Source organism: Corvus cornix, chromosome 3, assembly GCF_000738735.6.
Source record: "Corvus cornix cornix isolate S_Up_H32 chromosome 3, ASM73873v5, whole genome shotgun sequence".
Lineage (NCBI taxonomy): Eukaryota > Metazoa > Chordata > Aves > Passeriformes > Corvidae > Corvus > Corvus cornix.
In genome coordinates this window covers 95,382,084-95,395,689 of record NC_047056.1, presented here as the reverse complement: position 1 = coordinate 95,395,689, position 13,606 = coordinate 95,382,084, and positions in this window count along the sequence as shown.

Below are 13,606 nucleotides of genomic sequence, written 5' to 3'. Positions count from 1 at the left end.
GACAGTTCATAGTTAACTCCATGTGTTGGTGTTCACAGAAAAACGACTGCCCACATACGGAGATAACCAGAAACAGTTAAAGAAACAACTCTAGTTTAAATGTGGGGCTGTGACCAGGGCTTGCACACTGCACTTGATAGTGCTAATTAGGAAGCTTTCTCCACTTTGGAGGATAAAGTTGGAGAACCTTAAACATCTCTTAAAAAACCCCAAACAAACAAACAAAACATATGGTAAGAGTCTAATGCAGTGTAAGTAATCAGACTGTGGGATTCCTTAAAGAAACTGAGTTGCTAAGAAAGCTTTTAATGGCTTAAAACTCAAACAGTTTTACCATAACAAATCAGAAAGATGGAACTTATTTACTGATTGAATTCTGTGGGAAAATACTGTGGAAATGTTATCCTTGGATGTGAAAGTTTAGCATTTTTACAGAATATACAGAAAACCCAGAGGGAATTCCAGCACAGGGAATACAAGCTCTCTTACTTATGATTTGGACTGAAGGAAACTCTGTAAAAGCACCCAGTGAATGCTCAAAGCACTCTTGCCTGTGCTCCTAAACGGAAGAAAAAAAACGCATCCAAAACTCGCAGATTTAGTGACACTAAATGAATTTATTCAAAGTAGTAACACCTGTTGTCTTTCACTCAAAGCCCACAATTTTCCCAGTCCCAAACTCTCATCTCATTACAGTGTGTTGATATGCATGGGGTTTTGAACAAGTCCCTCTCAGGAACAGGGAACATGAGATGTTGAATAAGGCACTGGTCTGCAATTGGGAATAGCTCAGACTGTGGCTCATTGCTATGTGCCAGTGGGGCTCAGACAAGTAGCAGATCATGTCCGTGTGTAGATTATCAGATAGTAATTTAGCATCTTCTCATGACTCCCAAATCACTGTTTTGCAATGAAGCCTACAGTTAGGCTGCCGAAATACTTTGATTGCCTTGTAAAGTGCATGAGCAGATCTGAGGTGCAGATCAATGTCTGTCTTCCAATGAAAGAGAATTAATGATCAGAGTCAATTATGTTCCTAGGATTTTTTTCTCCACAATGTGTGACTGAAGTTATCTATGGACAGGTTGACTTTTCTTGAGACAGTTTAGGTTAAATGAGAGTAATCACACATCAAAACAATGTTCAAGTCACACCAAATCATACACTTGTCTCCAGTGCAATCTATTACTTACTTCAAGCTACAGAATCCCATGTGTGTCCAGGTATCAGATAAGAGGCAACACAAACACCCCAGAATAACTTAGCACTGAAAACAAGCCCTACATCTTAAATAAAATTAATCCTATGCAACTTTACATGTTTATTCTATAAGAAGATGAACTTCCCTGGAAGTGGTGGTTCTTTTCTATTGAATATAAAAAGAGTTTAATATTATTAATTTAGATTTGGACAATAAACTTTAAATTAATTTAAATTTTAAATTTCTAAGATGGTTAAGATAAATCTCACTCCTGTGTCATAGTCTTCAAAGAAAACTGACCATAGATTGTGTTGCTACACATAGTTAGAATAAGCCCAGCAGAATACAAACACTTAGTTCCAAAAGGTGTTTTTAGGAATTTGATGAAACCCCAAATCTGAAATATCCACAGAGCTGCTAACATCATAACCTTCCCATTGCTATGGAAACAAATCCAGTGGGAAATGACTGCATATTTCTTTTTAAGTACCAGTAATTTCTAACAACGTAACTTCAAGTCCTCAGTTAGTGAAAACACTGTTCACAATATTTTCAATCTGTTGTCACATTCAGAACATCTGGTCAGTTTATTCAAGGAAATAGCTGTCTTCATACAAATGAATATGCTAAACATTGCATAGGTGAACTTCATATAGATGTGACCAAAGATAAGCTATAAAGATACAAACGCAGAGATAGAACTGAACAAGCTTACTAAAATATCAACATAATTGTTCAGAAAAAATGTTCTATCATGCTCTTTCTAAACCCAAGGACGCAGAACCAGTTTCAGAAGTGTCTAAAAAAGGCAAATGAAATATGTGACCAATCATAACCTGGAAGAGGTAACTGTAAACAAGTCCAGCCAAGATGTGCTGTAACAGAATTTGCCACTAAAATATATATCACAGAAAAACCAGAACTAAAGCACCCTATGTAATTTTTAGAGGTTGTAGCTATAGATTATAGATTCTATAATTAAATTTTCACATTGATATTTCCCTTAAAATAGCACAGAAATCAGCTGGTCACAACATTAGAGCCAAATCAGTATTTCCCTGTCTGTCAATAAAATGGCCTACTCTTAAACTCTCACCATTTCACTGGCAGTATGGGAGCTACTTGTTTCTTATTATTTTTCCAGCAGGAGAGTGTTAGTTATGCTGTAAAGAATTCTTCATATATTCATCTGGGTAAGTACTGAATTATTATAAAATAAATAACGAAGTTGGGATTAATCACTAATTTTAGTCTCAAAGTCAGCAAATAGAAAAATACCTTCCCCAATATATTTTAAAAATTAGATGGAGAGAGGGAAATGGCAGTATTAACAAAGATGTAAATTTGGAATAGAAAAAGCTTGTGCAGTGGTGAGAAAAAAACACAGGAGCAATTGAATAAATTAATCATAACACATGGTATAATGGCAAATATTCACCATGTATTTTCAGAGTAAATATTTATATTCAGGGAATAAAATCTCTTTTTTCCTTTTGTTTTTGTTTTAAAGCAGAAGAATAAACAACATAGTGAGTTAGTAAAAATCCACAGAATTGATCAAAAAAGAATGATACCAAATACACAGAAGTTATAAAAACTTAGCAAAAAAAGGGTAAAGAAAAAGCAATTTGGACAGCTTTTCCAAATAAAATAGAATTGTAGGAAAACAGTCTTACAAAATAGAAGACTGTATAAGAAAATATATTCTTATATCAAAAGTACACCTGGTAACTCATTTTAAAAAGTATTGCAGAACAGTCTATTCTTAACTACATGCGGAAGTAGCTGCTGAGCATCTGTACCGGTGACGTCCATGCCAGTACGTACTTTCCTTGGGGACAGCAGAGCGCAGAAAAACAATGATGTGAGCACTACAATATCTTCCCACTACAATGCTATGGTCTGTTTGTCTCCTTGTTTTTAATAAAGCTGTAGTAATTTCTTCCATTTTCTATGGGATCTCATAGACTCCTGGCAGCAGGTACAGTATTAGCCCAGCAGCAATCTGTCTTGTTTCAGTTATGAGGAAGCATTTCATATAAACATAAGCATAAAAAATAGATTTGTTTTAAGAGAGATCTATTTAGAAGCTGGTATTTGACTGAACATAATCAGTTTAATTTATTTGTTCAGGCATGCATACCTTTACTGTACAGATTTTGCAGTGTTGATTCACAGATGAAATAGATGAGTATTCACCTGAAGGTACTTTCACAAGTTGGCCGCTTTGTTTTTAATCGGCTGATGTCACATTCTCCAAAATGAAGACACCTGGCTTGGCCAGCTGGCTCTGAGAATTGATGGAGAAATACATGGAAGAGAACAGTATTCAGAGAATTTTCACCCTCCACACTTTCACTTATCAGAAAGTGTGTTGATGAGAAACTATTGTTTAAAATAGCCTGCCTTCTAACTCAAGTGCACTCATAATATATGCTTAGAAGCATAAGAAGTCTGTTGGCTTTTATAAAGTAACTGTAAAGTCCTGGAAGACCTCCTTACCAGAGAAGAGGGCTGAGTTAAGTAAATTCAAATGAAAGTCTTGTCGACATTTAAACAGAGTTATCCTGGTCATTAGAAAATAGTTGACCTCAAATAGAACAGACAATGTCTTGGACATAGTTCCTGAAAAGGAATGGCATATATTGGCCTGAAAAGCCACCTGCATGACATCCAAAGCTGCCAGACTAGAAAAACCTTCTCCACATCAAGGGTGCAACTTTTCTGATGTTAACTCAAGAATTCTACTTCAATGCTAAATCTGAGTCAAGAATGTTGACTTTTAAGAACTAAAAAATGCTTCAATTAAAAATTAGGTAATCTATTAATTTAAAATAGAAATTAGTTAATTTAGTGATCATGTGAGCTGTCTGTGGTGGGTTGAACTTGGCTGCCTGGCGGGCTGCTACTCAGCTGCTCTCTCACTCCCTCTCCTCAAAAGGATGAGTGGAAAAATAAGATGAAAAAATATGTTGAGATAAAGGCTATGAGATAAGCTACCTTCAACCATCATGGGCAAAACAGATTTAACTTGAGAAAACCTCATTTAATTTCTTGTCAATTAAAAAAATGTAGGTAGTGAGAAAAAGAAAAACACAACAAAAGATAAAATACCTTTTCTACGTCCACCCCTTATTCCCAGGATCAACTTCAGCCCTTCATTTCCAACTCCTCTAATTCCTCCCCAGACTCAGTGGTGCACTGTGGGTCCTCCCCACTGTGGCTGCAGTTTTACAGTATAAACCTGGTCCACCACAGGCTCTCCATGGGCTGCGGCTCCTTTAGAAAATATCCACCTGGCGCAGTGTGGGGGTCCTCCATGGGCTATTATTGTGGTTTCACCCCATCCAGCAACCAAGTACCATGCAACCAGACTCACTCCCCCCGCAACAGTACTGGGGAGAGAATCAGAAGAGTAACATCTAGAAAACTCGTGGGTTGAGATAAAGACAGTTTAATAGGGAAAGAAAAAGCCAGGTGTGCAAGCAATGCAAAACAAGGAATTAATTCACTGCTTTCCATGAGCAGGCTGGTGTTCAGCCATCTCTAGGAGAGCAGTACCTCGTCCGGAGCCTCCTCATCAGTGCGGCAGCACGGAAAGCAGAAAAGGCCTTGACTCTGTGCAAGCCCTGCTCAGCAATAACAAAAACATCTCTATATTATCAACCTAGTGTTCAGCACAAATCCAAACCACAGTCCCATACCAGCCACTGGGAAGAAAATTAACCCTAGCTCAGACAAAACCAACACAACTCTAACGTGAATACCTGCTCCACCATGGTCCTCTCTACAGGCTGCAGGGGAATCTCTGCTCTGGGGCCTGGAGCAGCATCTCCTTCTCCCTCTGTTCTCACCTGGGTGCTCATTGGGTTGTTTCTCTTATCTACTTTTTCCTCAGAATCTTCTGTGAGGTGTTTTGCCCTTTCTTGAATTTGTTCTCTCCAGGTGCCCCTGCCCCGGCTATGGGCTCAGCCGCGCCCTGCGGTGGGTGGTTGGATCCAGCTGGATCCGGCTGTGTCCGGCTGGGGCAGCCTGGCCTCCCCTCACAGAGCCCCCGCACTCCCCGCTGCTGCAGGGCCTGGGCACCCGCAACCTGTACAGTATAACTGAATAGAGAATGCAGTACTTAGTCCACATGGTGCATGTGCTGCCAGTGGCTCTAATGGAAGCATTTCCCCTTAACCACTGTTGTTTGACTTGACCCCAGTGGTCACAAAATATGAGAACCAATATCTTTCACCATAGTTTACTTAGCCTTTAGCCTTTCAATTGGTAAGACCATCAGGGATGTCAAGTATTAACTGTGGTTATTTCAAAAATGTCATACTGGGACTGGAGCAGCTGCTTCCAGGGAAGCCTGTGGACACCCATAAGGGAGTAACAAGGCACACTTGCTGCCATTCTGCCCCCAACAGAGAGGCTGCATCCGCCCTCTTCTACGTGCTGATCCATTGAGTCATGCTGTGAACCCAGCCTCACTATTTTAAGACACCATTGAGCATACCATGTGGACATAAATAGAAATACGTCTGAAGCAAATAAATACAAAATAAATTGCTCATTTTAGTTCGTTGCAGAAACTGTAGAAAATAACTGCCCTTTCAACAAGAAAGTCAAGGCAGTTTTTTGCCATTTTTAGCTAACAGTTCATCTGTTTCCTCTGAATTAAAGCATATTTCTGTACTTCGAAAGTTCTGTAATCTGAATAAATTAGAATCTATTTTGTCTCTTTCCAATATCTTAACAATTTTCCTCTTCTTTATTTATTTCAAATAACTTCCGTTTTAACTCTGTACAGATGATAATATTCAAGTTTTCAGTTTCTGGAGAAATTAGCCATCCTGTTTGGCTTCTGATGGCAGGAACTGATGAAGTATGCAGTCACAGATTACACCTGCTGGCTTTGTCTTCCTTGAGGTTTCAGTCTCTGCTTTACCCAGTATTAAATGGGTTTCTAACACCATGTGATCATGACTCTAGCTGGAGCTGATTGGGGCATAATGGTGTTCAGGACAGATATCTGATCTGCTGAAAACTCTGTATTTTGAGGAGACATACATTGGTGCAGTTTAAAGATATCTCTCTTCACATGATGTAAGATCACTTTCAGGACTTTAAAAGCATGGAGAAGCTGGTGGTGTATGTCTGTCATGGTTTAAACCCAGCAGGCAACTAAGCCCTACACAGCCACTTGCTCAACCCCCTTCCCATGTGGGATGGGGAATAGAATCAGAATGGTAAAATTGAGAAAAAATCATGAGTTAACGACAGTTTAAGTAAAGCAAACTTTGTGTGCTGCGTACACAAGCAAAGCAAAGCAAGGAATTAATTCACTTGCTTCTTCCCACTTACAGGCAGGTGTTCAGCCATCCCCAGGAGCGCAGGGCTCCATCATGCCTAACAGTGACTTGGGAAGAGAAGCACCATCACCCTATCTCCTCCCCCTGCCTTCCTTCCTCCTTCTTGCCCCAGCTCTATATGCTGAACATGACACCGTATGTTGTGGCATATCCCTTGGGATGAGCTGTTCCAGCTCTGTTCCCTCCCAACCTCTTGAGCACTCACATCCTCCCCATTGGTGGTCTGAGATAAGAAGCACAAAAGGCCTTGATGCTGTGCAAGCGCTGCTTAATGATGACAAAAGCAACTCTTTTTTTACCACAAATCCAAAACACAGCCCCATACCAGCTTCTGTGAAAAAAATTAACTCTATCTATTAGCACAATGGCAAAAACCTGTAAGGTTTGGAAGGGCTAAAGTGTTTGAATATTCAGATACACAGCTCTCACAGCCCCAGTTTTTCAATGTGACAGTTTATGAAAACTGAAGCTCTTTTCCTCAAGGAGAAGCAGAAGGACTATATTAAATTGTACAGAAAGCAGTGTTCATTATGAAAGGCAACAACATTACAGGAAATTTGAAAGGCAGTACTAGAAGTCATAAAAACCAATATTGACAGAATAGCAGAAGTGAAAGCGCTAAAGTAGTTCTAGCTTTGCTTGCCCCAAAGGAGCATGTTACACAATTCTGTTGGAAATCCACCAGAAATATCCTTGCCTTGGTATCCCCATCTGTTTGCTCACTCTGTATCTATTAATAACCCAAAGCTGTCCAATTATTTTTAGGTGTCATCTTGATGAAGACTCTGCAGGGAAACATGCACATTCTTGCATGCTTGCTCAAGGTGTGACAAGTATACTATATGTTTACATGACCCACAGTTTTCAACATACAGAAGATTAGGTGCCCAGGCTTGGGCATCTTCTTTCCAGTCAGAAGAGTTCTTTTCCTTCTAAATCAGTCAATGATTTTTCAAAGTTAAATTAAATACTAAGTATTTTTTGAAGTAAGTTTTGGTTTTTGTCTTTCCAGGAGATGGTTCACTCTAGCCCAGGGCAGCAGCAATGTCAACATCAGGTAAGGGCAATCCATAATACTTTTGGAGAAGTACTAGAATTAGAAAGGCATGATGAATTTGGGAATCACAAAAAAACCTCAGGGACAAGATTTGAATCTGAACAAAACAAAACAAAAAAAAAAAAAAAAGAAGGAAATGGCATGAAAGGAAATAATGATTTCATATCATGATTCACTTTTTTGAAAGTGATACCTGGGATGGAGGCTAATCTTTTCACATAAAGGCAAGGACCCACTTAACACAGAAGCACAAAAAGAAGCAGCTAAGAAACTAAACTGGATGGTCACATCCATAGAGTAGTGCTCAATGGCTTAAGTGTCCAGATGGAGATCAGTTATGAGCAGTGCCCCTCAGGGACCTGTAGTGGGACCAGTACTGTTTAATGCCTTCATCAGTGACATAGACAGTAGAATCAAGTGTACCCTTAGCAGGTTTTCAGATGACACCAGAATGAGTGGTTTGATTGACACATCTGAGAGACAGGATGCCAGACAGAGGGACCTGGACAAGCCTAAGAACTGGGCCCATGGGAGTCTCATGAGATCCAAGATGTGCAAGATCCTGCACCTGGGTCAGGGTAATTTCAATCACAAATACAGTTTGGACAGAGAATGGATTGAGAGCAGCCCTGAGGAGAAGGACTTAAAGTAGATGAAAATCTGGACATGACTTAGCAATGTGCTCTTGTAGCCCAGAAAGCCAATCATATCCTGGGGTGTATCAAAAATAGTGTGGTCAGTAGGTCAAGTGAGATGATTCTTTCCCTCTATTCCACTTTCATGAGACCCCACCTGGAGTTCTGCGTCCAGTTCTGGGGTCCTCAGCACAAGAAAGACCTGGATCTGTTGGAGCGAGTCCAGAGGAAGGATACAAAGATGATCAGAGGCCTGGAGCACCTCTCCTGTGCAGACAGACTGAAAGAGCTGGGATGGTTCATCCTGGAGAAGATGCCAGGGAGACATTACTGCAGCCTTTCAATACTCAAAGGGGGCTTATAAGAACGTTGTGAACAGACTTTTTAGTATGTTCTGTAGCAACTGGACAATGGGTAATGGTTTTAAACTAAAAGAGGGTATATTCAGACTAGAAATACGGAAGAATTTTTTTACAATGAGGGTGGTGAAACACTGGAACAGGCTGGCTAGAGAGGTTGCACATGATCCATCTTGGAAACATTCAAAGTCAGGTTGGACAGGGCTATGAGCGACCTGATCTAGTTTAAGATGTTCCTGCCCACTGCAGGGAGATTTGAACTAGCTGATCCTCCACACAAGCCATTCTATGATTCTGGGTGATTAATGAACATTACAGCATAGAGTGTCCATGGAAAAACATGCCAGCTTTCCTCTGACAGAGCTGAAAGTATTTTACAGTTAAATAGCTGAGCTGCTTTTTTACAAAAATTAGTGAAAAATTTGAAGGATTAAACCTGTGACAACCTCTAATGTACCACCAAAAATGAACAGAATGAATCTGAAGAGGAAGCCTGAAAATATAATTGGAGGGAGAATTGTAAATCTCCTTTTTAAAATCATATGGGTTTTTAATGGATAATAATGGTTGTAATATTTCAACTAAAAAGTCAATATAGGATATCCAACTAATTTATTTGTACTTCAGCAAGCATTTCAAACAACCCACTAAACAGGCAATTATGAAATTAAATAGACACAGGGTGAGAGATAATGAACTTCCAAGGTGAGAAACAGGTCAACTTCTAAAATAAAGATATACTAGAACACAATCTACAGATTTAGGTGCCTTAAACAGTCTTTTCATATACATCAAAATTACTTTTCATCATGCAAGGAAGAAAAAAAGAAAGGGAAAAACCATATAACTAACAACAACGACAACAAATTTATTCCACAATATTAAAAAACTCATCCAGAATGTTGCAAATTGTCAAAGAGACTTTTGTTTCTTGGGAAGTTAGAATCTTAACAGATTCTACTCTTAGTGCAACCTCCTGAAGAATTCTTAAACAACTAATTGGGAAACAAAAAATACTAGAACACTGACATGGAAAAGTGATTAATGTGAAAGACTATTACAACAATGTCTTAATGCCATGCCTTAACAAATCTGACCTAGTCACTTCAAACAAATTAATGAATAGTATTATAGTGGAGTTATAATGGAACGTACATGGTAAAAATAATAAGAATCATGGAAACCTCTCTATTAAAGAAGAGCCTGAAAGATTAGAAAATATATAAGATAATGGTTAATAATGTTTTATGATTTTACTTACCTCAGCATGTGTAATTGCATAGAAAGGAACACAAGAAAGCATTTGTTTACAAACTATGTAAATAACCTATGTAATTGCCACATGGTATTTAACAGTATAACAGTATTAAAAGCATGTTTATATGGAGTCACCACAAATAAAATCACTTACAAGGGGAATGGCTGTTATGCTTCAGGGCATAATCAAACCAGGAAACAATGGGGCTAGAAAGAAAGTTGGTGTTGGGGAAATAATACTTATGTCTGCTAAGTATATCTGGGCTTCCTGCTTCACACATTCATAAGTTCTTGTGATAAAATGTTGTATGTTTTCTCACATTTCAAGCCAAAAACACTGTGTCTGGCTAGGTTTATTGCTTGCTCTGTTCCCAAGTGAAACTTTCTTTTTGTAACTCTTTAGTTTCCTACATTATTTTAACAGCTCAACTGGGCCCTGGAGATCCTACGTCCTGCATCTCAGAACACCATCAGAGCTGCACAATATTGGTCACTCCTACAGAAATTATCTGACTTCACAGGATTCCCCTTTTTTCCCTCATTTCTTTCTTTGAGCTCAATATGTCATTACTTTTATTTGGTACCATAAATCTGCCAGCCATGTAATCTCTAATTTTAATCCCTGTGCTGTTTTGGGGATTTGAGAGTGTGCAGAGTGCTCAGGACTGCTTTCCACATGCATTCTGCCTGTTATACAGCCCTATGCCAGCTAAAGATTATCATCCTTGCTAGCCAGCATTGTATGTTGCAGTGAAGTTAAAATCTGAGCACTCCCAGATCCACCTACAACCATCTAGCTGAGCTGCTGAAATTGGACAGATAAGGTCAATGCCATTACAAACTGCAAATGACGAAGAAGAGAAATCTCAGAATCCTTTTCTATTAGACTATGTTCAAACTGAAGCCTCTTGTTTTCCTTTTCTCTTGTCAAGTGTTAAAGATCTTGACACAAATGTAGACAGTGAAAAAAACCTCTCAGTCCTGGTAGTGGGCTAACCTCAGGCTGCTTACTCAAGAAAGGGCACAGAAGATGCCTGGAGTCTGGCCATATTTACAAGACTAAAGAAGCTGTTAATCAGCTGTTTTAAAGCTCTTTGGTCTTCTCTTGCTGACAATTAACTGGGCAGTAGTTGTCTGATAACAACTTTTTCTTTTGTACAATGTTTTATTCCAGGAGTTGCTGGATTTTTGAATCCAAATAAGAAACTCACACAGATTTCCAAAAAAGATAACTATTTTATTAACATCCCAGAAAATATATACTAAATTACAAAATGTTATGCCCACTGTGATTCTGGGAATGCTGTGATGACACAACATCTGACAGACCTCTGGTCAGGGCATTGCATACAGTACATAACCTGCCCATGGTGAAGTTCACCAGCATTAAAGCCTTTACTGGGTTTTCCTACAAGCAAAAAACCCTATTCATCATTTCTGCAGTTGAGCAAAAAGATGTCTATATGAAAACATCCTGTTTCACTTTGAGATAAAGACAAGGACATGCTGGTGGCATCATCATTAGTGATCCCACGTCAAGAGATTTGTGCTATTCAGCACAGCCCTAAAGACCAAGTAATATTTGGAGTAAAGCACAAACCTGACCCTACTCAGGTCATCTGCTGTGTGGATCAATAACTCCTCACAGCAGTCTTTGTTTAGGATCACGACAGAAGTCACAGTATCTGGCATTGAAAAACCAAGCATATTGCTTTCCTGGAAATCCTGTAATGGATTATGGTCCTCATAGGACTTGGGCATTTATTTATTCATTTATCTATCTAGGTTCCTTCATTGAAAAGATGCATTTTGTTTTAAGGTCTGAAGAAGAATTATGCCTTTTGGTTTATTACACAATCCCCAGCTGACACTCTCCTTCCACAGTAAGATATACAAATTTCTAGAAATTCACACTTTCTGATAAGTTTCATATAGTTTTCAGTATGATATCTGAAATTACAGGTATAGACAGATGGAATACTATGTCAGTGAACACTTCTTTAGTGAGATCCTCTGGGAAATGTGTTCCAACACTGCTGAAATGGTACAGGGCGTGGAAGAATTCAGTACAAATGTGACTTTCTCCTTGTGAGTCTTAGGCAACAACTTAAGTGATGATCATGGACTTGTGATTGGTTTCACTTTAATCAGAAGATATGAATGCTAACCTTTTGCCTAAGTTATTTATAGGCCTTAAAATCTCCCTTAAAGTCAGAGGTTCTTGGGGTTAGTTTTCTGTTGTCTATTACAGACACATGTCATCTTTCTCCTCCAAAGTAAGTAACACGGAAAGAGAATAACCCTTCTGCATCCATATACTCTCTCTCCTTTTGTCTGTCATTATATTAACCTAATAATACCTTTTCCTTTTATTCGGATTTTAGGATCACAGGATAACCAAGGGCGACAGGGACCTCAGGAGGTTTCTAGTTCAATGTCTTGCTTAAAAGCTGGGTCAGCTCTCAGATCATGTGAAGTTGTTCAGGGCTTTATCCAGTTAGGTCTTGAAAAACTGCAAGGATGGAAGTAGCAAGTGCGAAGTAGAGAGGGATGGTCCGTTCCCTCAATGAGCTGGCTGTGCTTCTGCTAATACAGCACAGGAGATGCTCCACTGCTGCTGGAGCTCACTGATGGCTCAGACTCAGGTTGCTGCCCACCATGACCCCCAGGACATCTTCAGCAGAGCTGCCCTGGGCAGACACGCCCCAGCTGGGATTACTGCAAGAAGATTCATTTCATTTGGTGTACTGATTTGAAGAGTTGTTCTTATTGTGGAAAAGAGATTTTAACAATTTACTGACTCATCATAATAAGCATTATCCATGACACAGAAGCACACAGAAATTTAACCATCTCTCCACAGTTGACCAGCCTGTGAATGTACATCTGAGTGCTTGCCTCAAAGTACATGGTGGTAAATGGATTCCTATTTCAGTCCTTTTCCAAAGTCCTGTTACTACTGCTGTTCTACTGTTATATCTAACATTCTTCAATAACTCAAGTATCAGAGCTACACATCTTTTATCACTCACTAACAGGTAAGACATATATATCATTTAATATTACACTCTATCACTGAAAAGAATGTAGAAAGTACTTTTTTTTCTTGTGGAGTCTCTTTTTTGTAATTATTTCTCTTCTTGTGGCATCTTCAATCCACCTTTCAGTCAAATTCTTGCGCACAGAGTACTGTTAGTGTTACTGATAACCATGAAGCTTTTCTACATGTGAATTACTTATATTCTGAAAAATAATTTCTTTATACAATCCTTGTATCCAGCATTATACCTGAAGACCCTTCCAACCAGGCATTTGCTAATGACATTCTGAATGTTGCCTCAATTAACACACCTTCCTGTTTACCAGTTCTGTTTTATCCTTGTACCCTTGATTGCAGCTCTCATTTCATTAGTAATGACTGCCCTTGCACCTAGTATTATTTTAACCATTGTGGATTATTCCCATGCATGTAGCAGAGATCACAGCTGGATTTCCCACTGGCACTTTTTAAAAGAAAATCTATGAACTCCTTAACAATTCTTATATTCTCAATATCACAAAGTTTGGGAAATGAATATAACTGTTCCCTGACGTTATTCTTTCTTCAAGAGCAGACCATTTAAGTTTATAGTTATCAAATTGCTTCCCTTTTGTTGTTAATCTAAGGAGTGAATTTATTTTGCTTGGGCAATTTATTTTACTTCATGGTGGTAATATCTTGTTTCTTTCTCTTTATA